Genomic DNA, 27,969 nt, shown 5'->3' with positions numbered 1-27,969 from the left:
GTCTATGCCTAGTGTAAATAGCAGGGTGAGATCAGAGCCCTAATTACCAGTATGTTTATCCCTAAACATCTGGGCTGCCCCGCTGTGCGCTGAGCGATGGCTTACATTACATTTTCATTATGGAAACTGTCACCACCAGACCAGGGGAAAACAAATGCTACCAAGCTGTATGGCAAGGGCCACCCTTCACATAAAAATGTCAGTGGGGGAACGTGATCAGACCAAACAATGTTTTAAAAAGGGAGATTGAAGAACGTGTCTCAGCCAAGGTATCATTTAACTGCGTCTCCGCTTCTTATAGGGAAATGAAAGCAAAGTGTAGGGAAGTCACATCAGTACTGCAGCTGCTTTATGATCTTGATTTAAAACCACCTCAGTCTGAGACATCTATCGCCATCAGGGCTTTTGCTTTCGAAGGAGTCTGCCACGTGAGCAAAGGGAAACGTCTCCCGGGGCTCACCCACACTTCCTGTACAAGCCTGCCTTGATGAACATAACGCCAAAGCCAAATCATTATCAGGATGAAGACATGGCTTTTTCTCACATCAACACCACCATAGCGGGATTCTTATTGCCTGTTCCCGTTCCAGAGCTGCTATTATTACACTGTAAATCACTGTAATCATGTTACAAACGAGGGAGAGAGAGTTTCACTTGGTAAATGAAGAGTCTTGATTACAGACAATATTCATTAAAAATATATATTTTCTTTCTCCAAGGAGAGGTTGATAGCCTACATTATCTAGTCTGCCGAGCAGGTCTGAACGTATCGACTCAGTAGGCTACATTTAAAAAAACTCTTCTACAGGCATCGTTTCCTCCATTGCACTTAAATAAAAGTCTCCCAAAAGCCACATGGTTCTCAGTATGTATTTCTGCTGTTCTAATTAGAGGCTCTCTCTCTCAGCCGGGCAACGGGCCCAGCATCAGGAAGAGCTAAATACACCCAAATGAAAACAAATCTCAGCAAATTAAAATGATAAACATTTTGACAAAATAAATCACAGGCGCAACCCCAAATAAAACAAGATGGGGATCCTTTTGAATATGTGTGTCTGTAAGACAATGTGTAAGTTGCATTTTTTTCCTACTGAATTCGTTTCAGGAAGCAGTAAATATAATTAGACTTAGGGCAATGGAGGTGTCCTGTGCTATGTCCTCAACTGATCTATAGGTTCTAAAAACCACACTACTTTTTTCTACAATCCATTGGAGCCACCAACGATGTCTCCAATTGTTTTCAATTTCTTTCTCTTGTTTCACTGACATTCGGATCTAATGATCTGAACGAACTGGGCTGATATGCCTTTCCTCTATTGTGACAGTCGGAATACAAATAAGTGAGCATATTATGTTTTTACTGAACTTTTCTAAAAGGTTTATTGGCAAACGGATCTAATGAACGGAACGAAATGGTCTGAAAACTTGCAAAGTGAGCCGATAATGAGCCGCTGTATATGAATATCTGGGCATTACGTTTTTTTGCGTGTGGCTAGTACTGTACAGTTTTTCAATGATGACAGTGATGAGGATGATGATTGCATTGTTGTTGATGTTATTATTATTATTATTATGTTATTACTATCATTATACCTAGTTATATGATCGTGTTTATGATTAATATTAGCATTACTATTAACATTATTATGACTAATTGGTGAAGATCACAAGCGAATAATTGTTAGGATCTTGGTAGTGATTAAGGTGTAGATGGTTATTGTCATTGTCAGTATTGGTATTGATCATATTTATACCCCAACAGCAGTAATGGTGATATTTGTATTATTATCATTATTATTATTATTATTATTATTGTCAATGCTGTTAATGGCGAAGAACACAAGTTAATATGGTAGAATAATGGGAAGATGAGTACTGTTGTTAGATTATCGTTGGCATTTTGTTATTGACAATATTATTAGAACTATTACTATTGATCTAGTTCGTGATTCTTATCATTGGTATTACGTTCCAGGTTTCGCTGTTATCTGGGTATCTGTTTTTAGGTCTTATTGTCCGCAGTACTATCTAATTTATTATTCTCTATTTCTCTCTTTCTATGTTCTTTTTTTCTTTTTCTTTCCCTTTTTTTTAATATGGTTAATTCCAAAAGAAGATGCACCTCTCATGGTCATGCCATAAGCGTGTAGGATTATTGGAGGTCTACTTACAGTCCGTTGCTGCTACAGTACGTTTAGCAGTGCATATATTATGGCACAGATACATGGCTAGATGTCAGGCATTGATTCTGGTAGTATCGGTAAGTATAAATTCAGGGTGTCTAGCAGGGTGTCTCCTGACCCCTCCTGTGTCAGCCTCCAGTATTTATGCTGCAGTAGTTTATGTGTCGGGGGGCTAGGGTCAGTCTGTTATATCTGGAGTACTTCTCCTGTCTTATTCGGTGTCCTGTGTGAATTTAAGTATGCTCTCTCTAATTCTCTCTTTCTCTCTCTCTCTTTCTTTCTTTCTTTCTTTCTTTCTTTCTTTCTTTCTTTCTTTCTTTCTTTCTTTCTTTCTTTCTTTCTTTCTTTCTTTCTTTCTTTCTTTCTTTCTCTCTCTCGGAGGACCTGAGCCCTAGGACCATGCCTCAGGACTACCTGGCATGATGACTCCTTGCTGTCCCCAATCCACCTGGCCGTGCTGCTGCTCCAGTTTCAACTGTTCTGCCTGCGGCTATGGAACCCTGATCTGTTCACCGGACGTGCTACCTGTCCCAGACCTGCTGTTTTCAACTCTCTAGAGACAGCAGGAGCGGTAGAGATACTCTTAATGATCGGCTATGAAAAGCCAACTGACATTTACTCCTGAGGTGCTGACTTGCTGCACCCTCGACAACTACTGTGATTATTATTATTTGACCATGCTGGTCATTTATGAACATTTGAACATCTTGGCCATGTTCTGTTATAATCTCCACCCGGCACAGCCAGAAGAGGACTGGCCACGCCTCATAGCCTGGTTCCTCTCTAGGTTTCTTCCTAGGTTTTGGCCTTTCTAGGGAGTTTTTCCTAGCCACCGTGCTTCTACACCTGCATTGCTTGCTGTTTGGGGTATTAGGCTGGGTTTCTGTACAGCACTTTGAGATATCAGCTGATGTAAGAAGGGCTATATAAATACATTTGATTTGATTTGATCATCATGGTACTGTTTGGTAATAAGTTTACAGGCACACTGTACAGTATATTATGGTAAGCATCATTTAAACTTGTATCTCATTATGGTAAGTGGTGAAATAAGTATAGCTAGTTATAATTGTAATGGCTTAGCAGATTGTAAATAAAGACGATCATTCTTTAACTGGCTAAAAGATAAGGAATATAATATCTACTGTTTACAGGAAACTCACTATACAATCACAGATTAGGTTGTATGAGAAAATAACTGGGAGGGAGAAATGTACTGTACTTGACTACTTTCTTGTGTCCTTTTCGATGACACCACATTTAAAAAAAAGTGTTGATAGGAGGAAGAATGTGATCGGACCACCATCTAATTGGTATCCACATAACTCTTATCGAATTTCCACGTGGGCGGGGATATTGGACATTTAATCAAACACTATTGGATGACAAGTTGTTCTTAACCAAGACAAAACAATTTATAACGGACTTTTTCCTGCATAACACTGGTACAGCAGATCCCCTTATTGTATTGTCACGCCCTGACCATAGTTTGCATTGTTTGTTTCTATGTTTTGTTTGGTCAGGGTGTGATATGAGTGGGCATTCTATGTTGTATGTCTAGTTTGTCTGTTTCTATGTGTTTGGCCTGATATGGTTCTCAATCAGAGGCAGGTATTAGTCGTTGTCTCTGATTGGGAATTATATTTAGGTAGCCTGTTTTGTATTGTGGGTTGTGGGTGATTGTTCCTGTTTCCTGTGTGTTTGTGTTCACTATACGGGACTGTTACGCTTTCGTTCGTTTGTCGGTTTATTGTTTTGTTCGTTGTTTAAGTATTCTGATTAAAATGAATACTCACCACGCTGCATCTTGGTCCTCCTCTCTTTCGCCCGATGAAGAACGTTATATGTATGGGATACTTTCAAATGTGTCTTCAGAGGCCATGCAATTCAATACTCCTCTTTAACACAAAAACGATTTAAGTCAAAAGAGATTAGACTAATAAAGGAAATAGAGGAACTAACAGCATATGGATGCATAGTTGAATGGCAATAAAAACTACCATAGAAGCACAGAATAAGTTAGGGGGAAAACAAAAAGAACTGGAGGAATTTATTCAAGAATGATCAAGTGTAAAATAGTACAAAAATAAAGCAAACTATATGGAAAATGGTGAAAAATGCACACAATTATTCCTGAATCTTCAACATAGATATGCTACCATGATTCATCAAATTAGATTTTGAAAGAGGAAGCAAAATATGTTCTCTTTTCAGTGTCCTCCATCTCCGCTGAATGATGTTCACTGTAATGACTTTTTTCCTAATAAAAATGTAAAATGAACAACTGTATAGAAAGACTGGGGTGAAGGTCAAATTACATATGAGGAACTCCTTGGTGCAATTAAATAATTTCAGTCCGGGAAAAACTCAAGGGCTTGCCTTTACCTCCCTTATCTCACCTTATTTGCTCACATTGTATATAGACTTATTTTTCTACTGTATTATTGACTGTATGTTTGTTTTACTCCATATGTAACTCTGTGTTGTTGTATGTGTCGAACTGCTTTGCTTTATCTTGGCCAGGTCGCAATTGTAAATGAGAACTTGTTCTCAACTTGCCTACCTGGTTAAATAAAGGTGAAATAAATAAATAAATAAAAATGTACTCAAAGATCCACTATTAGCATATGTTAACTGCTCCTATAAAAATGGTAGATACAAAGCAAGAAGGTCTGATTTCACTATTTCTGAAATTGAACCCAGGTGGTACAGTGGCTCTTCCTGTAAAAGTTGCGTCATACTGCAGCACACCTTGTAGGCTGTTGCAGAATTCTACGGCACGTTATTTAATTGTCAGCCATTGTCGCCATTAATGCTAGTTAGTGCTAGTTTGACCACCAGAGGGCATCTTTGAGAAGCATTAGATAGTCTTCAATATTGGCTGTACTAGAGAATTTAAAACCTTTTTTGTAAGAACATAGTATATGGGAATGATTTTAAGAAATTTTGCTTAATTCATTTGATTAATGTTATGGTGTTTCTATTCCAAGAAAAAACAAAAAAAGACGAAGCCCTCAGGGCTGTACAACGTGACGGTCGGGAGTAGGCTACAGTACTAAGAGCACAACATTTCCACAACCTAATTGTAGTCTAACCAATACCCAAATGGAGATTCAGTGAAAAAAAAATCTAATTGATTTATCAAGACCAGTCTCCATGCTTGTCTCAGAGCAGCACGAAACGGTGCTGCAATAGTTGACCATACGCAGGTAGGCTATTGGTTCAATTCTATTGCTTCTAACTTCAATATCCTTTTAAAATAAATAAGACCTCCTCTTAACAGCACATTACTCAACACTAGTGAGACTCATGTCACCTACAGCTTATCTAAAAAAAAAAATCAATGACGTGACTCTCCGCCAATAATTAGATTTGGAGGATTGGAGGATTCTAATTTAATATCTAAGGGGAATTTTTTGTTAGGGCAAATCTGATCTGTGAGAATATCTAAGGGGCTTTTATGTAATTCTAAATTAATTAATTATTAATAATAATCGCTTTGTTAAAAAAATTACGTCATTTTGGAGATTATTTCATTTTCAAATAACCGAAAGTGAGCGATTGTAATCTGAATAAAGGCCAAAATAATATTTATAAAGACCAAAATATTTACTTCTGTTTTTAGAGGGAGAGAAACCAAAGCCCATGTGCCTATTTTTTGGACAAGGACATCACAGTCAGCAAAACACTCCCCTAACCCAGACGATGCTGGGGAAATTGTACGCCACTCTATGGGACTCCCAATCATGGCTGGATGTGATACAGCCTGGATTCAAACCAGGGACTGTAGTGATGGCTCTTGCACTGAAATGCAGTGCCTTAGACCACTGCGCCACTTGGGAGCCATAACCAATATAACCAATATATATATTTTTCTATTTCTCGGACTGGAAACATTGTTTGCGGAGTTCACAATCTCATTTTCAAGTCCTTGTTTAAAAATTTCATTTTCAAATAACCGAAAGTGAGCGAGAAAAAGGCCATTCTTGAACATGGGGTGAGACATTCTTACTCATTTGTAAATAAAGCCAGTTTGTTATTTAGAATGATTTATTTCTGTTTTTATAGGGAGAGAAACTAAAAGCCCACCGTCGCCTCATGGGTCGCAGCTGGGGTCGGGTATCGAACAAGCATCTGTAGCAACACAGTTTGCACTGTCTTAGACCGCTGCGCTACTCCGGAGGCCCCATCCACACATTTTTTAATGCTGATCAATTGCCTTGCACAAAGTATCTATTGTCCTGCTAATAGCCCATAATAGTGCTGTACAACGTGACCGGCCGGAAGTAGGCTATAGTACTACAGTCAGAGCAAAATAATCGTAACTTTTCCACAACTTAATTGTAGTCTAACCAATACCCAAACGGAGAATCAGTGAAAATCTGATTGATTTATCAAGACCAGTCCCCATGCTTGTCCCAGAGCAGTGCTGTCTTGACCTCTGAATGATGTCTTTTCCCCCCTTCCACTTGCCTCTTCCATTAATTTTGAAAGAGTATTTTCCAGTAAGCATAATCAGTTCTCTAACTCCCCTTTGTGCTGGTCTGGAGCAGTGACACAGTGACGAAGGGCAACGTACTAAACCACAAATTACCTCTAAGTCCCGCAGAATAATCTCAAAACTTTTAGTTGAGCAACACTGTAAGTATAAAGATCCAGCCCATTTAATCCATCTGATCCATCTGATCAGATACATTGGAGCCTGCAGGAAGGGTACCACATGAGGGAGGAGGATGTCTTCCCTGTAACGCACAGTGTTGAGATTGCCTGCAATGACAACAAGCTCAGTCCGATGATGCTGTGACACACCACCCCAGACAATGACAGACCCTCCATCTCCAAATCGATGCCGCTCCAGAGTACAGGCCTTGGTGTAATGCTCATTCCTTTGACGATAAACGCGAATCCGACCATCACCCCTGGTGAGACAAAACCGCGACTCGTCAGTGGAGAGCACTTTTTGCCAGTCCTGTCTGGTCCAGCGACGGTGGGTTTTTGCCCATAGGCGACGTTGCTGCCGGTGATGTCTGGTGAGGACCTGCCTTAACAACAGCCTACAAGCCCTCAGTCCAGCCTCTCAAAGGCCTATTGCGGACAGTCTGAGCACTGATGGAGGGATTGTGCGTTCCTGGTGTAACTCGATCCTGTTACCCCAGGTGTTGTTACGATCAGCTGTCCGTCCTGTCTCCCTGTTACCCTGGCCACATCTGCAGTCCTCATGTCTCCTTGCAGCATGCCTAAGGCACGTTCACACAGATGAGCAGGGACCCTGTGCATCTTTCTTTTGTTTGTTTTTCAGAGTCAGTAGAAAGGCCTATTTAGTGTCCTAAGTTTTCATAACTGTGACCTTAATTGCCTACTGTCTGTAAGCTGTTAGTGTCTTAACGACTGATCCACAGGTGCATGTTCATTAATTGTTTGTGGCTCATTGAACAAGCATGGGAAACAGTGTTTAAACCCTTTACAATGAAGATCTGTGAAGTTATTTGGATTTTTACGAATTATCTTTGAAAGACAAGGTCCTGAAAAAGGGAGGTTTATATATTTTCTTAGAAATATATACATAAAATATATATTTTATGTACACATTTTCCTTTATTCTTTTCCCCTAACCCTAGCACCCATCCCCTAATTGGAGTCAACTAATGGACAACAACACTTGGGCTTCTACTTCCAATTTATACATACTATATACATTTTACGGACACAGTATATTTTACAATAGTTATCTTTTATTTGTTTTTAATCCCATCCTTCAGCTACTCTCAACCCTTCCCATCTACAGTGCATTTGGGAAAGTATTCAGACCCCTTGACTTTTTCCACATTTTGTTACATTACAGCCTTGATTAAAGACTTTTCCCCCTTATTAATCTACACACAATTCCCCATAATGACAAAGTGAAAACTCTTTTAATAGTTTTTTGCAAATGTATAAAAAATACAAGAACAGAAATACCAAATGTACATAAGTATTCAGACCCTTTGCTATGAGACTTGAAATTGAGCTCAGGTGCATCCTGTTTCCATTGATTATCCTTGAGATGTTTCCACAACTTGATTGGAGTCCACCTGTGGTAAATTCAATTGATTGGACATGATTTGGAAAGGCACACACCTGTCTATATAAGGTCCCACAGTTGACAGCGCATGTCAGAGCAAAAATCAAGCCATGAGGTCGAAGGAATTGTCCGTGGAGCTCCGAGACAAGATTGTGTCGAGGCACAGATCTGGGGAAAGATACCAAAAATGTCTGCAGCATTGAAGGTCCCCAAGAACACAGTGGCCTCCATCATTCTTAAATGGAAGAAGTTTGGAACCACCAAGACTCTTCCTAGAGCTGTCCGCCCAGACAAACTGAGAAATCGGGGGACATGGGCCTTGGTCAGGGCCAAGAACCTGATGGTCACTTTGACAGAGCTCCAGAGTTCCTCTGTGGAGATGGGAGAACATTCTAGAAGGACAACCATCTCTGCAGCACTACACCAATCAGCCCTTTATGGTAGAGTGGCCAGACAGAAGCCACTTCATGACAGCCCGCTTGGAGTTTGCCAAAATGCACCTAAAGGACTGTCAGATCATGAGAAACAATATTCTCTGCTGATGAAAGCAAGATTGAACTCTTTGGCCTGAATGCGAAGAGTCACATCTGGAGGAATCCTGGCACCATCCCTACGTTGAAGCACGGTGGTGGCAGCATCATGCAGTGGGGATGTTTTTCAGCAGCAGGGACTAGGAGATTAGTCAGGATGGAGGGAAAGGCACAGCTGTCAATGTTTTGGTCCTTAAATGCAACTGGTATACTCTTTCATTCATCACATTTTTCTTTAACCAATTTTGGTCTTTAATGCAGGGCCGACAGACAAGTTCCTTACTTTCTCCCCCTTCCACTTGCCTCTTCCATTTTTGTGGTAATGCTGCAATTAGTTGGTTGTAATGTCTAGTAGAGCAGACTTTTCCATAAATGTTTCTTAGTTGCATGTGTGACATAACTCCACCAGTCCTATTTATGATATAATTTACAAAGATTATATCGTTTTTTGTTTGTTTTATTTTCTATATATATTTTTTTCAATTAGTATATTTGAGTTTAACCATAATATTTGTTGTAATATTTTTCCTGTATTTTCTGGTGGATTAAACTGAAATCGAAACCAACTTTCTATGGCTTGTTTTAAAAATAGCAATATTTTGGAGATTATTTCATTTTGAATTAACCGAAAGTGAGAGGTTGTAAAAAAAAGAAAAAAAGAAAAAGTACTATAATGATTGAGTGTCCATATAGCTGTGTCATGGTACTGAGTAAACCTCCAATTGCGCTCCACTATTCCACCTGCTAAAACCTCCCCCCATCCCAAGTTAGATTGTCATCCCAGTGACTGGCAGACCATCCCTGTACATCCTAGGGCCTCTTTAAAAAGAGCACACAGTGCCACTCAAAGAACAGAAACAGATTAACTGCAAAAAGCATTTCCAACGTCCTCTTTTCGATTGTATTGTACTCAGTTATTAAAAAATATATATACACTACCGTTCAAAAGCTTGGGGTCACTTGTTTTTGAAAGAAAAGCAAATTTTTCGTCCATTAAGATAACATCAAATTGATCATAAATACAGTGCAGACATTGTTAATGTTGTAAAGGACTATTGTAGCTGGAAACAGCTGATTTTTAATAGAATATCTACTGTACATAGGCGTACAGAGGCCCATTATCAGCAACAATTACTCGTGTGTTCCAATGGCACGTTGTGTTAGCTAATCCAAGTTGATCATTTAAAAGGCTAATTGATCATTAGAAAACCATTTTGCAATTATGTTAGGACAGCTGAAAACTGTTGTCCTGATGAAAGAAGCAATAAAACTGGCCTTAAGATTAGTTAAGTATCTGGAGCATCAGCATTTGTAGGTTCGATTACAGGTCAAAATGGCTAGAAACAAAGACCTTTCTTCTGAAACTCTTCAGTCTATTCTTGTTCTGAGAAATGAAGGCTATTCCATGCGAGAAATTGCCAAGAAACTGAAGATCTTGTGCAACACTGTGTACTACTCCCTTCACAGAACAGTGCAAACTGGCTCTAACCAGAATAGAAAGAGGAGTGGGAGGCCCCGGTGCACAACTGAGCAAGAGAGCGTCTAGTTTGAGAAACAGACGCCTCACTGGCAGCTTCATTAAATAGTACCCACAAAACACCAGTCTCAACGTCAACAGTGAAGAGGCGACTCCGGGATGCTGGCCTTCGAAGCAGAGTTCCTCTGTCCAGTGTTTGTGTTCTTTTGCCCATCTTAATCTTTTATTTTTATTGGCCAGTCTGAGATATCACTTTTTCTTTGTAACTCTGCCCAGAAGGCCAGCATCCCGGAGTCGCCTCTTCGCTGTAGACGTTGAGACTGGTGTTTTGCGGGAAACCATGTGTTTGAAGTATTTGATGACATCCCAATTATTCCGCTCCAGCTATTACCACGAGCCAGTCCTCCCCAATTATGGTGCCACCAACGTCCTGTGGCATATACAGTTGAATCTGTTTGAGAAGGCATGTAAAATTGAGAAAGAATGGGAAGATTTCATTAACCAATGTCAAGTCCTAGCGGATGGAGCTCAGATACACCACACATGCTGGTCCCCCATTGTGACCATTTTACCAAGCATCTCTGTGCAGTCAGACCTTTTGATCATTTTGTGCCACCAGGGCCACAATAATTTGTCCCCTTTCTGTTAGTCCGAGTGTGACCTCCTCCCCATGGGTTACTGCAGCTAGTGTTGCCAGCAATGCCATTACCTGGGTTGGGACTCCCCACTGAAATTCCCACCGGCTAGCTACAAGGTCATCAAGGTTCTCTTCAGCAGCTTTGAGAAATTCCTTGTATATTATGCTCAGCCATCCGGGGGCTTTGGCTTTGTAGGACCAACCCTGTCAGGCAGGCTCAGACTCTTGAGGGGGCAGTGTTACTTTAGTGGGTTCCTGACCGCGTTATCTTTCTGTCTTGGCTGCGTGAAGGTGGTGGAATTAAGTCAAGGTCAGAATAGTGCTTTTATTAAAGCAACACACCTCCGCCACACCTTCATTTCTTAGTTCTCCACCACAAATGAATAGTGGGAGAATAGTATGCTATTCTCATGCTTAAATTCAGGGTGAGAATATGTATAGAGAGAAAAGTGCATGAAAAGGGAATTGCGTTCCTTTAACGCATGCTTAACTCGGGTTGGAATCGGAGCCAAAGTGAAAACATGTTTTTTGGCATTTTTTCACATTTATTGAAAATCAAGTACACAAATATCACATTTACATAAGTATTCACACGTCAATACATGTTAGAATCCCCTTTGACAGCAATTACAGTAAGTATTTCTGGGTAAGTCTAAGAGCTTTGCACATCTGGATTGTACAATATGTATTATTTATTATTCTTAGAAAAATTCTTCAAACTGTCAAGATGGTTGTTGATCATTGTTAGACAGACATTTTTTTCAAGTCTTGGCATCGATTTTTAAACCAATTTAGGTCATCCAGGAAAATTCAATGTCATATTGGTAAGCAACTCCAGTGTATATTTGGCCTTGTGTCCTGACGAAAGGTGAATTTGTCTCCCAGTGTCTGTTGAAAAGCAGGCTGAACCTGGTTTTACTTTAGGATTTGCTTATGCTTAGGTCTATTCTGTTTATTTGTATCCCAAAAAACTCCCTAGTCCATGCCAATGACAAGCATACCCATAACATGATCTAGCCACCACCATTCTTAGAAATATGAAAACTGGTAATATGTTGTGCTGGATTTGCCCAAACATAACACTTTGTATTCAGGATATGAAGTTCATTTCCTTGACACATTTTTTAAAAATGTACTTTAACCTTTACTTAATATCCATCCCGGATCCGGGATCCTCCTCATCAAAAAAGCTGACTAGCATAGCCTAGCCTAACGGGACAGGGATATCATATAATATAAATTTCATGAAATCACAAGTCCAATACAGCAAATGAAAGATAAACATCTTGTGAATCCAGCCATCATTTCCGATTTTTAAAATGTTTTACAGCGAAAACACAATATGTATTTCTATTAGCTAACCACAATAGCCAAACACAGAACCGCATATTTTCACCATGTTTCCACCGCATAGGTAGCTTTCACAAAACCGTCAAAATAGAGATATAATTAGTCACTAACCAAGAAACAACTTCATCAGATGACAGTCTTATAACATGTTATACAATAAATTTATGTTTTGTTCGAAAAATTTGCATATTTGAGGTATAAATCATAGTTTTACATTGCAGCTACCATCACAAATAGCACCGAAGCAGCCAGAATAATTACAGAGAGCAACGTGAAATACATAAATACTCATCATAAAACATTTATGAAAAATACATGGTGTACAGCAAATGAAAGATAAACATCTTGTGAATCCAGCCAATATTTCCGATTTTTTAAGTGTTTTACAGCGAAAACACAATGTAGAATTATATTAGCTTACCACAATAGCCAAACACACAAACGCATTTATTCACCGGAAAGGTAGCTTTCGCAAAAACCAGCAAAAGATATAAAATTAATCACTAACCTTTGGACAACTTCATCAGATGATAGTCTTATAACATCATGTTATACAATACACTTATGTTTTGTTCGAAAATGTGCATATTTAGCGCTGCAATCGTGGTTATACATTGTGAATATGTAGCAACATTTTCCCAGAATGTCCGGAGATATTTTGGACACTCACCTAATCTGACCAAAAAACTCATCATAAACTTTACATAAAAATACTTGTGGTATGGCAAATGAAAGATACACTGGTTCTTAATGCAACCGCTGTGTTAGATTTAAAAAAATAACTTTACCATAACATACAGCTTGCGTTATTGTGAGACAGCACTCACCAACACGGCGGAGAATAGGATTCAATATTTTACACAGAAATACGAAATAACATCAGAAATTTTTTCTTACTTTTGCTGAGCTTCCATCAGAATGTTGTACAAGGAGTCCTTGGGCCAGAATAAATCGTTGTTTGGTTTTAGAATGTCCATTTCTTCTGTCGAATTCGCGCCACAATGCTAGCCAAGGTAACTAACATTCCCATCCTCTCTTGGCGCAAAGAACGGAAAACTCCAAAAGTCCCAATAAACGTTGAATAAACTGATAAAACTCGGTTGAAAAAACCTACTTTATGATGTTATTATCAAATGTATCAAATAAAATCAGAGCCGGAGATATTCGCCGTGTATACCGACCGCTTTTCAGAAGACAATGTGGAGCTCCTTCGTGCGCCTTGGAAAACTGACAAAATGGCTGACCTGTCACTCCAAAAGCTCTTGTTCGACCTCAGATCAAGCTAGACACCCCATTCCACCTTCCACTGCCTGTTGACATCTAGTGGAAGGCGTATGAAGTGCATGCATATCGATAAATATAAGGTAATTGAATAGGCAGGCCCTGAAACAGAGCCTCGTTTTCAGATTTTTCACTTCCTGTATGGAAGTTTGCTGCAAAATGAGTTCTGTTTTACTCACAGATATAATTCAAACAGTTTTAGAAACTTGAGAGTGTTTTCTATCCAATAGTAATAATAATATGTATATTGTATGATCTAGAATAGAGTACGAGGCCGTTTAAATTGGGCACGATTTTTTCCAAAGTGAAAACAGCGCCCCCCTATTGACAATACGTTTTTTAATGCCTTGTTGCAAACAGGATGCATGTTTTGGAATATTTTTATTCTGTACATGCTTCCTTGTTCTCACTCTGTCATTTAGGTTAGTATTGTGGAGTAACTACAATGTTGTTGATCCATCCTCAGTTTTCTGCTATCACAGCCATTACAACTCTGTAACTGTTTTATGGTGGAACAAGTCAAGGGGTGTGAATACTTCTTAAAGGCACTGTATCGCCTTTTCTAAAACAAGAAAGGTGCTGTGCCTTTATGAAGTGTTCACACTCCTTGACTTGTTCCACATTTTGCTGTGTTACGGTGTTACAGCCTGAGATTTTGTGTCACTGGCCATTATGGGGTCACTGTCCCCATAATGTCAAAGTGGAATTATGTTTTAGGAAATTTTGACTAATTCATCAAAAATGTAAAGCTGAAATGTCTCGAGTCAGTAAGTATTCAACCCCTTTGTTATAACTACCCTAAAAAAGTTCAGGAGCAAAAATTAACAAGTCACATAAGTTGCATGGACATATTTTGTGTGCAATAATCGTTTTTTAAATGATTTTTCAATGACTAACCTCAACACTGTACCCCACAAATACAATTATCTGTAAGGTCCCTTAGTCAAGCAGTGGATTTCAAACACAGAATCAACCACAAAGACCAGGGAGGTTTCCCAATGCATCGCAAAGAAGTGAACTTTTTGGAAAATGGGTCAAAATAAAAAAAGCAGAGATTAAATATCCCTTTTAGCATAGTGAAGTTATTAATTACACTCAATACACCCAGTCACTACAAAGATACAGGCGTCCTCAGTTGCCGGAGAGGAAGGAAACCGCTCAAGGATTTCACTATGAGGCCAATGATGACTTTAAAACAGTTACAGAGTTTAATGGGTGTGAGAAGAGAAAACTGAGGATTTTTAAAATTTAACTAGGCAAGTCAGTTAAGAACAAATTCTTACTTACAATGACGGCCTACCGGGGAACAAGGTTAACTGCCTTGTTCAGGGGCATCAAGACATATTTTTACCTTGTCAGTTCAGGGATTTGATCCAGCAACTTTTTGGTTACTGGCCCAACGCTCTAACCACTAGGCTACCTGCCGCCCCAAATGGATCAACAACGTTTTAGTTACTCCACAATACTAACATAATTGACAAAGGGAAAAGAAGGAAGCCTGTACAGAATGAAAACATTCCAAAACATGCATCCTGTTTGCAACAAGGTACTAAAGTAATACTGCAAAATATTTGGCAAAGCAATTAACTTTTTGTCCTGAATACAAAGTGTTATGTTTGGGGCAAATCCAATACAACACATTACTGGGTACTACTCTCCATATTTGCAAGTATAGTGGTGGCTGCATCATGTTATGGGTATGCTTGAAATCGTTAAGGACTGGGGAGTTATTCAGGATACAAATCCTAGATATAAACCTGGTTCAGTCTGCTTTCCACCAGACACTTAGAAATGAATTCACCTTTCAGCAGGACAATAACCTAAAACACAAGGCTAAATCTACACTGAGTTGCTTACGAAGAAAGACAGTGAATGTTCCTTAGTGGCAGAGCTACAGTTTTGAGTAAATCTACTTGAAAATATATGGCAAGACCTCAAAAAAAAAATCAGCAATGATCAACAACCAATTTGACACAGCTTGAAGAATGTTGAATAGAATAATGGGCAAATATTGCACAATCCAGGTGTGGAAAGCTCTTAGAGACTCACCCAGATAGATTCACAGCTGTAATCGCTGCCAAACTTTATTTTTTTCTACAAAGTATTCACTCAGGGGTGTGAATACTTATGTGAATTAGATATTTCTGCCTTTCATTTTCAATAAATTTTCCCAAAAATTCTAAAAACATGTTTTCACTTTGTCATTATGGGGTACTGTGTGTAAAAATCTATTTAATCCAGGCTGACACACAACAAAATGTGGAATAAATCAAGGGGTATGAATACTTTCTGAAGGCACGTGTATGTCACACGTGCAGTTAACAAAAACACATGGACATTTTTGCTCTATCCAAAATTACAACCAACTGATTGCAGCATTACCACAGAAATGGAAGAGGCATGTGGAAGGGGGAGAAGGTAGGAAACTTGTTGGTCGGCCATTTATTAAAGACCAAAATTGGCAAAACATACCAGTTTCAGGACCAAAATGTTGTCAGCGGCGCTGGGAAGAGTTGTTCAATATTCTGTAAACACAGAACAGAATGTTATGTATATAGGGCATACAACCATCTCAGATCTGCAGATTTTGCTGCGAAAATACAAAATCATTACAGTAGATCACTTATTCTGGTGTTTCCTCTATGTAGCTTGTGTCTGGTCACAAGTTCAGGGGACGTTGAAAAATCGTAACATTTACCTGAAACTAACCCTACTGTTGGGAGGTTTGGAAAGCCATAGTCAATCAATCAACAATTTAATAACACTCTTAGTAAAAATATTCCTCTTTAATTTACAATCTGTAGATAGTATGCTATTAGAAAGGTTCAGAATTGATGTGAAACATCACAGGAGCCTCTGGCCAACTCGTTGACACGTGTGACACTATTCGAAGACAATGTCCCTGTCGTATTGCTACACATACTGTACTAGAGTGTTACATTCCTGTCTCATACCGTCACTGAGTTTTCTAGTAAGACCGTAACCCCATGCATTGTGTCCTCATTTCCATTCGTATGTGAAAGATCTTTGCAATGCGTTGTCATTACTATGAGAATCTTTGTCAAAGAAAACGTGTTGATAGTATCGTGACCATTCAGTGCGTTATAATGTTCTATTCTCATACAGATGGATCTGTATTTTGAGGGTTGTCCAGCTGGCATTGATTTCTTGAACTGATTTCCACACAGTCTACTGACAGACCTCTCCCTGACCTTGATTTGATGACTTTGTCAAATCTAGGATGATCCCTTACTTAGGGCAACAAACATGTACATGTCTTATCATCCAAACAACAGCTGTATTTGTATTTGTCCCCCTGAAAATATGTCATATTTACTCACTATCTTCGCCTTCTCAGAGTCTCTAAAGTTAAGCCTCTAACGTTTTTCTGAAAGAAGTTCCCTGTGTGGATATTGGCAGGGGGTGATAATGTAACTCTTCCTTCCAGCACAAATCTCCAGTCTTTTCTTGGGTCAATCAGTTCCCATCATTCCCAGCTGTATTTGGTAACTCTGTGTCTGCCAGTATCTGATTCGAGTGTCTGTGTCTCAGTCCCCAGGAAAGTGGAATGTTTTTACTGTTCACACATTTCTCTCCTCCCCTGACCTCAGATAACTCATCCCTCTCTGTTCTCCTCGCAGAAATCACGTTCCTTTGGATCCTTTAGCACCATGATCAGTAAGTTAAGTCTGACAGATCTGTGGATCGGCAGAGGATCAAGTGGTTTGTGTTTATAACAGTGTTTGAAAAGTGAAAGTACATAAGCCAGTGGCAGGAGAATACAAGCCTCATGCCGCAAGCCTAAACTGGCAATGTTCTGCAGTGGTAGAAATATGTGACAAAAGCGTAGAAGCAGATTGAGAACAGAGAAATACTTTTTTGAATGCTGTAGAATGCATATGTAGGGTGATTTGCTATAGGGTTAAATGGAATAAAAAATACAGTGCCTTCGGGAAAGTATTCAGACCACTTGACTTTTTCCACATTTTGTTACATAGTATTCTAAAATAGATTCATAAAAAAAATCCTCAGCAATCTACACACAATACCCCATAATGACAAAGTGAAAACAGGTTTTTAGAATTTTTTGAAATGTATTAAAAAGAAAAAAACAGAAAACGCTTATTAACATAAGTATTCAGACCCTTTGCTATGAGACTCGAAATTGAGCTCAGGTGCATCCTGTTTCCATTGATCATCCTTGAGATGTTTCTACAACTTGACTGGAGTCCACCTGTGGTAAATTCAATTGATTGGGCATGATTTGGAAAGACACACACAGCTGTCTATATAAGGTCCCACAATTGAAGGTGCATGTCAAGCCAAAAATCAAGCCATGAGGACGAAGGAATTGTCCGTCGAGCTACGAGACAGGATTGTGTCGAGGCACAGATCTGGGGAAGGGTACCAAAAATGTTATGCAACATTTAAGGTCCTCAAGAGCACAGTGGCCTCCATCATTCTTAAATTGAAGAAGTTTGGAACCACCAAGACTCTTCCTAGAGCTGGCCGCCCAGCCAAACTGAGCAATCGGGGTAGAAGGGGCTTGCTCAGGGAGATGACCAAGAAACCGATGGTCACTCTGACAGAGCTCTAGAGTTCCTCTGTAGGGATGGGATAACCTTCCAGAAGGACAACCATCTCTGCAGCACTACACCAAACATACCTTTATGGTATAGTGGCCTGACGGAAGCCACTCCTCAGTAAAAGGCAAATGACAGCCCGCTTGGCGTTCAGACTGGGGCGAAGGTTCACCTTTCACCTTCCAACAGGACAATGACCCTAAACACACAGTCCAAGACAATGCAGGAGTGGCTTTGGCACATTTCAGAGGCATTTTATTGTCACCAGCACAAGGTGCACCTGTGAAATGATCATGCTGTTTAGCTTCTTGATCAAGTGGAGGGATTATCTTGGAGAAAAGCTCACTAACAAGGATGTAAACAAATTTGTGGACAAAATTTGAGAGAAATAAGCTGATTGTGTATATGGTAAATGTCTGAGATCTTTTATTTCAGGTCATGAAATACGAGACCAACACTTCACATGTTGCATTTACATTTGTGTTCAGTGTACATCTGTGCATATCAATCATATTCAGATGACTTTGGGTTTAAATTAAAACAATCCCAGTGAGCATGGCTGCAGATGGACATCAAAGCTTGGAAGGAGATGAGATAGCCTTCCTCCTCCATTTCATCGTCAACATCTCACAACATCTGACTGCTTCACTTGACCTCTAACCTCCACTTGGCCACCAATTAACACCTCTGACGCAGACCGCTGGAGTGCATCAACACTGACCAAGCTGTTTAAAGGCACAGTCAACTTAGTGTATGTAAACTTCTGACCCACTGGAATTGTGATCCAGTGAATTATAAGTGAAATAATCTGTCTGTAAACAATTGTTGGAAAAATGACTTGTGTCATGCAACCGACTTGCCAAAACTATAGTTTGTTAACAAGAAATGTGTGGAGTGGTTGAAAAACGAGTTTTAATGACTCCAACCTAAGTGTATGTAAACTTCCGACTTCAACTGTACACTCCAGACAGCTGGAGAGGGATCAACATTGAGTGTACACATACCACTCCGATCAAGAGCCTAAGACACAAGCTACAGATCTTCGTCAACTCCTGCCTCAGACAAATCTTGCGCATACGGTGGCCTGAGTGGATCTCTAATATAGACCTGTGGAAGAAGCCTGCCTCGAGCACCATAAAAGAGCGGAAGTGGAGATGGGTTGGCCACACGGAATCCACAAGGAAAGCGAAGAAGAGGACGTCCGTACATTTAAGTCCGTACAATGACCTGGCGCAGGTGTAGACTCAGAATTGAAGAAGATCCACTTGTCATGGCCTGAGGTAAAGAAAGCAGCCCAAGACCGGCAACGTTAGAAAACTTTAGTACAGGCCTTATGTTCCTCCAGGAATGAGATGGATTAAGTAAGTAAGTAAACACAGCTACAAACTGCACACACAATACACACACCAGCTATGACCACACTCCACACACTACACAGGGATGTCCTAAAATGTACACTTTAATGCCTCAGTCCTAGTCCTAGGTCTATGGTGTATTTCGTATCATAGGCCATAGAGAGTAACGCTGCTCAGTCTGACTTTATTATGACCAGTTTCCCAAAACTTCTTGAAAAGTTTGTTTACTCATTAAAAGCATGAATTTGTGTTTACACGGTCAACCCAGTGCTGGTGCTTCTGGCTAAACCTTTTCAAACACTATGTTTCCTTCTCAATCCTGCACAGATGGTAGGCATTTCTATTGTATCAGCTTTCATACACAATGCTTGCTCCAGGCAAAGCTAAACATTTAAAAGCTTGTCCTTGGTGTAGAAAGATGTTACACACACACACACACACACACACACACACGCTCTCTCTCCTCACTACTTCATAGCGACTGTTGGAAACCTCACATTTCTTGTTTGCCATGGGCCTCAAGTGGGCAAGTGTGGAGCACGACATGCAAGTGGGCCTCAATTAGAGTTGGAAATGATTTCATTGCCACACAAATTAGTGCCACTTACGTCATGAGACAGAGCTGCCCTCTGTCTCAAACAGGATGTCATCGTTAGAAAAACAATCACACCGTCAAACGGTCAGCCAAGCCAAATGACCTTCCGCGCACAGTGTTTTTGAGTCCCCTTAGCAACCATTCATTATCCCCGTCAGCCGGGCATTACAGGACGACACGCAAACGGACTATAGCTCAAGAAAGGAAGAACACAGCAGTGGTGGGAAAAGTACCCAATCGTCATACTTGAGTAAAAGTGAAGACGCCTTATTAGAAAATGACTTGAGTAAAAGTCTAAAAGTATTTGGTTTTAAATATACTTAAGTATCACAAGTAAATGTAATTGCTAAAATATACTTAAGTATCAAAAGTAGAAGTATCAATTATTTCAAATTCCTTATATTAAGCAAACCAGGCGGCACAATTGAATAAGTGTTTTTATTTACTGATAGCCAGTGGCACACTCTAACACACAGACATAATTTATAGACAAAGCATGTGTGTTTATTGAGTCCACCAGATCAAAGTCAGTCGGGATGACCAGGGATGTTCTTTTGATACGGGTGTGAATTGGACAATGTTCCTGTCCTACTAAGCATTTAAAATGTAACGAGTACTTTTGGGCGTCAAGGAAAATGTATGAAGTAAAAAGTACATCATTTTCTTTAGGAATGTAGTGAAGTAAAATAAAAAGTTGTCAAAAATATAACTAGTGAAGTAAAGCACATATACCTCCCCAAAAACGACTTCAGTACTACTTTAAAGTATTTTTTTCTCAAGTACTTTACACCACTGGAACACAGTAAAGAAAGAAAGACATAGGCAGAAAGAGACAGACATGTGTAATGCATGTATTATTAGCGTGTGTGTATTCAGTTGGGGTTTGATGATAGCAGTATGCTGCTGCTAGGAGACCTGTTTGCCCACTGAACCTCTTATGTTGCTCTTTAAGCTCTGCCATCAGTACCCTAATGGGCTGAGAGCACAAAGTGTGTGTGTGTGTGTGTGTGTGTGTCCGTTTTCAGATAAATGTTTGATGAAGTAATGGAAGTTTAAATAATCTGACTCCAGTCAACAAACGGAAAATGAGAGTGTGTGTGTGTCCGTGTCTGTGTCTGGAGGGTGAACAGATGAACAGCTGGTTAGCGGGTTTTCTCCTGTCAATGCTCATTTCACTGAGTTGAAATGTATTTACAATCCCTTCAACCCCAAGAGGTTTCAGTCTTGGATCAACATCCTTAGCCTATTGGTCTTTCTTTAGAGGATGTACATTGGAAGCTGATGTGTGGATTTAACGGTGGAGTTTAAATGATTGTCCTCAAGAAAATAGCTTCGTGTTCCAACAGGATCTGCAACAGCATTAGGAAGATTGAAGGAATCATGGGACGAATGGGAATGAGGAAGCTGAAGAAAACAGCAAAACGTCTCGGAAGAGGATGCGGTGTGAACGTCTGAGAGCTTTGACCAATCAGAACAGGAAAGGACTGGCATCTGTGAGTTTCCTCACTGGAAAGAGGATATCTAGTCACCATTGAATGCATTCAACTGAAATGTGTCTTCCGCATTTAACCCAACCACTCTGAATCAGAGAGGTGTGTTAATCGACGTCATCGGCACCCGGGGAGCAGTTGATGTTGGGGGTTAAGTGCCTTGCTCAATGGCAGAACGGCAGATTTTTCCACCTAGATGGCTCAGTGATTCGAACCATCGATCTTTCAGTTAAACCGCTAGGCTACCTGCCCCCAGTCACAGAGGCATCTTACTAAGGCCGAGAAATGGGAAATCAATCAACATCAAAACGATGCCAATGGTACATGACGTGATCATCACTTGTATCTTGAGAAAACTGTCAATATTGGGCTCGAGTATCTAGCTCCGCAACATGTATTATTAGCCAGTCACAATGGTGACAAATTGTCTTCTAGCTAATTATAAATAATACACAGGAGGGAATATAGCGCAAGTGTGAAGACGTGAACATGTTTCTTGAGGATGAACGTTGAAATGCAAGACAGACCTCATGACTCACGAGGCCATTGATAGCATGGGGTTTCAGTGCGTTTTTCATTCCAATCTGTTGCGTCACATATGTAAATAAATGCACTATTTTATTGACTTTCTTGGTCAATTCAACTTTCCTACGTATTTGAAACACTCACCAAAACTTCGAAGTGTTTATTATATGAATAATGACACTGTGATAATACAATATTACAGTGGTCCTTTGACTTTGAATAGGGGTGGTGAAGGCAGGGAGAATTTATGTGACAGTTCAAATTTCACCGAATTTTGTCATAAGCAATATATATTTTTTCAACGACACAGAGGTCATATGACACTGTACATGAAAAGCTTTATGTTTTCCCCCCTCAGTAAACACAAGTTAGAGTTGAAAAGGGACCATAGTGCATCCTTTCACCCTTGCAGTGGAGGGATACACTGAACGGTGACCAGCCCTCCCATCGGGTGGTTTCGTGTTTCATGTAAATATAGTGCCTAATGACAGTGTCAGTGCATAGATGCTACTATACCCTCCCAACCAGAGGTCATCTCTGCTACCTGCCACGCCCTAGGGTGTGGCCACCTCACCACCGCGGTTACAGGCCTGGCTTTTGCCCTAACCAAAATGACAGACATTATTTCATCTTCAAAATTTCTCAGGGGTTTCGCAGTCGGGGAGTGCTGAGAATTCTCGGGGAAGCGAGCATGAGGGTTGGTAGAGACCGGGTGATTAGTGGCATTTGCCTCAATGGTTCAACATTCTTACTTTCTCCGTTTATTTGGTCGCCTTTGAAAGACAAAGCCGCAGCTTCCTGTTGATGTGAACCGCAATAACTTCATGATAGGTGGTGTTGAATGGTTGCGGAAGAGGTCAAGGCATCCATCCATCTTTCTTTGAAGTGATTGTGACAGACATCGCCAACAGAGAATACATATATTGCTCTCGGCAAAGCCCTGAATCAGTCCTAAGCACTGTAATACCTCAACTAATGTCCTTCAACTAATGTTCGACCTGCTTTTGTTCGAAAACCCCCCCCAAAACATTAGGACATCACAGCAGGCAAAGAAAAGCAACACATTGAAAACATTTGCTCTCAACAACACGTCACTCCAATGTGTGGCCTACATACCAAAAAACACAGAAAAAGCCAAAAGTGCACATTGACTAGCGGTCACAGTCCTCTCAGAACAAAGTCGAACACTTTGTGTTTCTGATTAGGCCCACGAGACACTTCCCCGGTGTCCAGATCTCCTAAGCCCAGCTGTCCAGGGCATCATACGAACAAGGCAGATCCAGCTCCGTCCGCTTCATTTGATCTCATATGGCGCTGGCCATGATGAAAGAATGACTGTACGCCAAGTTCTTGTTAGTGCTGCTTTGATGTACGATTCACCTTCCTCCTCCAAAGCGTGCCGATGGTTGGAGTTTTACACTTAGAGAGCAAATTAATCCTCAGGATGAGGCCACGTACAGTATATTGGGCCGTGGCCACAGCAGGCCACTCCTTCATGCACTTAGTCATTGTGTGTAGAGGTTTCATCGTTGCAAAGTGTATGAGACGATGAATCCTAACCAAACACACACATTTTTTCACCCCGAAAACGTAAATCTTACATCATCTCAGGATACTTCACACATTCTATCCCTAATCTTTCCAATGGCTCATACTTTACGTGTAGGGGGAAGCTGTTATTGGGGTCATTTGTTTCATACTGTACGTTAAAGGGATAGTTCGGAATTTTGGCAACGAGGCCATTTATCTACTTCATGGATACCATTTGTACGTACTGTATCTTTGTCCAGTATGAAGGAAGTTAAAGGTAGTTTCGCAAGCCAATACTAACTGGCTTTAACACAAGAACTGTAATTCTACAGGAACAGCTAACAAGCTAGCTGTTCCCGTAGAATTCCAGTAATTGCGCAATCGCTAGAAGGAAAGCGCCTTCAAACTACACACAGAAACATTAATTCCGAAATTCCAAACTATTCCAGGGCCGGCCAGAACGAATCGGTTGGACGGGCATTTGATTTCCATAGCGTTCGGTTTTTTTTTCACGGGACCTCCTACATTTTTTAAATGGGTTTTATAGTAAAGACCTGTAATTTAACTGTAAAAATGTTGTACCTTTTAAAGTGGCATGAACACAACCAGTCATGAAGTTTTCATCTCACTGTCAAACAAATCACTTCAAAAAGTAGGTTACCTTCGCACGTTTGTCCAAAAATAATTCCAGCATCCGAACAGTGCACTGTGCACCTGCCAACTTTAATTCAATTCGCTGAAATTAATCTCACCGGAGAAAGCATCCGAGCGAGCGAAACAGCACCCCTCTGCCTTACTATACTGTATGTAGCCCAAGTAATCGGATGCTGTCTGGCAAAAAAAGTATGACATGCCATACTCTTTTTGTGCAGACAGCATCAGCTACATTGCCTACACATCCTGAGCCAGTAGGGCGCTGTTTCGTTCACTCCGATACTTTATCTGAGATCGATGCATCTATGTCAGTGCGCATCTTGGTCAAATCAAAATTTTAATATTTTATTTGGATGGGCAAGGAGGTACGGTAGAGTGGGCCTCCCAAGGCCTGCCCATAACTCTGGCCCTGAGCCTAGTGAACATCTAACAGACAGTGACACACTGACCTCTAATACACTTTCACTGCTCTCAACTAAGACGTAATTTGAAAACATAGTATCTACTGCACTCTAAATTGCAATTGTTTACTGAATACTTGAAACAATTTAAACCTAAGTGTATAAATAATAGTAGAAATACACAAAACATTGGGTATGTACATATTATAAATCACGTATTTTCATGTCAAGTTTTATGAATCAGCTTTGGCATGGACTCTATTGTACGCACAATTTAAGACACAATCTGTGCATTTTATTATAATGAACAAAAATATAAATGCAACAAGCAACAATTTCAAAGATTTTACTGGGTTCATATAAGGAATAAATTCATTAGGGCCTAATCTATGGCTATTCCATGACTGGGAATACAGGTGTTGGTCAGATACCTAAAAGGGGTGTAGATCAGAAAACCAGTCAGTATCTTGTGTGACCACCATTTGTTTCATGCAGCGCGACATCTCCTTTACATGGAGTTGATCAGGCTGTTGATTGTGGCCTGTGGAATGTTGTCCCACTCCTCTTCAATGGCTGGAACACGCTGTTGTACACGTCAATCCAGAGCATCCCAAACATGCTCAATGGGTGACATGTCTGGTGAGTATGCAGGCCATGGAGGAACTGGGGCATTTTCAGCTTCCAGGAATTGTGTACAGATCTTTGCAATATGGGGCCGTGCATGATCATGCTGAAACAGGAGGTGATGGCGTCAGATGAATGGTATTGACATTGATAAAATGCAATTGTGTTAGTTTTCGGTAGCTTATGCCCGAGAGTGGCCTTATATTGTCCCCAGCACAAGGTGCACCTGTGTATGATCATGCTGTTTAATCAGCTTCTTGGTCAGGTGGATGGATTATCTTGGCAAAGGAGAAATGCACACAAACAGGAATGCAAACAAATTTTTGCACAAAATTTGAGGGAAATAAGCTTTTTGTGCGTATGGAACATTTCTGGGATATTTTAATTCAGATCATGATACATGTCATTAACACTTTACATTGCGTATATATTTTTGTTCAGTGTAGCTTCATGAATGAGGCCTCAGCTCTTTCAGATCGTATTACTCTGTGGGTGAGACAAATGAGCACTGGAGGCCCAAAGTGAAATTTGATGCAAGGTTAGGTGCTGTTGCAACATGCACCCTGATAAGGGAAAATAGATAGAAAGGCTGAATACTCAGACTTCATGGGAGTTAACTGTACACTAGTCTCTCTCTCTCTCTCTCTGTGTGTGTGTGTGTGTGTGTGTTGAAGTGTCTGACTCTGAACACCTACGTGTGCAGTTACAGATTCTCAGGGTACTTAGTAGGAACACCTAAAAGTCATGGGACTCGGTAGTATTTAATCTAAACTCAGCAAAAAAAGAAACATCCTCTCACTGTCAACTGCGTTTATTTTCAGCAAACTTAATATCTATAAATATTTGTATGAACATAAGATTCAACAACTGAAACATAAACTGAACAGATTCCACAGACATGTGACTAACAGAAATTGAATTATGTGTCCCTGAACAAATGGGGGGTCAAAATCAAAAGTAACAGTCAGTATCTGGTGTGGCCACCAGCTGCATTAAGTACTGCGGTGCATCTCCTCCTCATGGACTGCACCAGATTTGCCAGTTCTTGCTGTGAGATGTTACCCCACTCTTCCACCAAGGCACCTGCAAGTTCCCGGACATTTCTGGGGGGAATGGCCCTAGCCCTCACCCTCCGATCCAACAGGTCCCAGACGTGCTCAATGGGATTGAGATCCGGGCTATTCGCTGGTAATGGCAGAACACTGACATTCCTGTCTTGCAGGAAATCACACACAGAACGAGCAGTATGGCTGGTGGCATTGTCATGCTGGGTCATGTCAGGATAAGCCTGCAGGAGGGGTACCACATGAGGGAGGAGGATGTCTTCCCTGTAACGCACAGCGTTGAGATTGCCTGCAATGACAACAAGCTCAGTCCGATGATGCCGTGACACACAGCCCCAGATCATGACGGACCCTCCACCTCCAAATCGATCCCACTCCAGAGTACAGGCCTCGGTGTAACGCTCAAACCTTCAACGATAAACGTGAAACCGACCATCACCCCTGGTGAGACAAAACCGCGACTCGTCAGTGAAGAGCACTTTTGCCAGTCCTGTCTGGTCCAGTGACGGTGGGTTTTTGCCCATAGGCGATGTTGTTGCCGGTGATGTCTGGTGAGGACCTGCCTTACAACAGGCCTACAAGCCCTCAGTCCAGCCTCTCTCAGCCTATTGCGGACAGTCTGAGCACTGATGGAGGGATTGTGCGTTCCTGGTGTAACTCGATCCTGTTACCCCAGGTGTTGTTACGATCAGCTGTCCGTCCTGTCTCCCTGTTACCCTGGCCACATCTGCAGTCCTCATGCCTCCTTGCAGCATGCCTAAGGCACGTTCACGCAGATGAGCAGGGACCCTGGGCATCTTTATTTTGTTTTTTTTCAGAGTCAGAAGAAAGGCCTCTTTAGTATCCTAAGTTTTCATAACTGTGACCTTAATTGCCTACCGTCTGTAAGCTGTTAGTGTCTTAACGACCGTTCCACAGGTGCATGTTCATTAATTGCTTATGGTTCATTGAACAAGCATGGGAAACAGTGTTTAAACCCTTTACAATGAAGATCTGTGAAGTTATTTGGATTTTACGATTTTGGATCTTTGAAAGACAGGGTCCAGAAAAAGGGATTTTTTTTTTTTTTGCTGAGTTCAGATACCCTAATAACAATGACATGGCTCTATCTGTGAGACTGTTCCACCTTCAAAATCCCATAGGACTCCTTGAAGCCCCATTAAAGCTCATCTCTAGTCTCAGGGTCTGAGCTGTGGTATGTTGATTAAAGTGGATCAGGCTGTCTACGCGCCCTAGGCGTCTTTTTAAGGTCTCTTTTCATGTGTGCATCTGGCTGGAGGGTTGGGACATCAGAGAGGGTTATTGATAGGGTACTTGAAGGCATTGGAGAGAAAATGTGGTGACACACACTTTGTCCCGGGACCTGATTCAGTCATCCTTTTCTGTGTTCAATCCGCCGCACTCATGTTTACTATCGTTTATCAGGGTTGTGTTCATCAGGCACCAAGTGTAAGAACGTGGATTGAAACAGGGAGGGACTAGTTGGACTTTGCCCTAATGAGCACAACCCAGACGAGGTTTTCCACAACAGGTTCAGTAGACCTTACTCAAATATTCTCAAAGGTCACCTCCATAGCTTCATCATAAAAGGTGAATGACCAGTATAAAGACTTTACCGTCTCAGCTATG

This window comes from Salvelinus alpinus, chromosome 35, assembly GCF_045679555.1.
Source record: "Salvelinus alpinus chromosome 35, SLU_Salpinus.1, whole genome shotgun sequence".
In the NCBI taxonomy this organism is placed as follows: Eukaryota; Metazoa; Chordata; class Actinopteri; order Salmoniformes; family Salmonidae; genus Salvelinus; species Salvelinus alpinus.
The sequence above is the reverse complement of the archived record's forward strand: the minus strand, read 5'-3'. Positions refer to the sequence as shown.